The sequence below is a fragment of the Pteropus alecto genome, unplaced genomic scaffold, assembly GCF_000325575.1.
Source record: "Pteropus alecto unplaced genomic scaffold, ASM32557v1 scaffold189, whole genome shotgun sequence".
In the NCBI taxonomy this organism is placed as follows: domain Eukaryota; kingdom Metazoa; phylum Chordata; class Mammalia; order Chiroptera; family Pteropodidae; genus Pteropus; species Pteropus alecto.
In genome coordinates this window covers 2,812,916-2,813,228 of record NW_006442117.1, presented here as the reverse complement: position 1 = coordinate 2,813,228, position 313 = coordinate 2,812,916, and the positions used below count along the sequence as shown (strand labels likewise).

The following is a 313-nucleotide window of genomic DNA, read 5'->3' as shown; positions in this document are numbered from 1 at the left end:
ATGCATCAGCACGATCCCGCCTCACGCATTCTGTGTGACTGAAAACAGGAGTCACTCATAGCTCCTGAGACCGTCGCCTCAGCTGTACTAACCAGCGCAGCTGGGGCCGCCTCCTAGCGCCGAGCCCGCTGGCACCCCAGCCCCCCTCCCGCTGCGGGGGCCAGAAGACAGCGCGAAGGGATGCGCATGCTCGGTGTGAGGCCTCGCGCTTCGCCTCTACTCCCGCCAAAGGACGCGAGTGCGTGGGGTTCTGGGAAATGTAGTTTATGCGCCTCGGCGTCACTGGTGTGCCCCTCGACAGGGCGGAGCCGGA

At 65.2% G+C, this 313-nt stretch overlaps 1 protein-coding gene across 1 annotated transcript in view; it reads left to right on the top strand.

Moving 5' to 3' along the window:
• B3GALNT2 (beta-1,3-N-acetylgalactosaminyltransferase 2) overlaps window positions 1-313 on the top strand; it is a 58,382-nt gene that overhangs the window by 13,340 nt on the left and 44,729 nt on the right. The gene's annotated exons all lie outside the window — the stretch shown is intronic.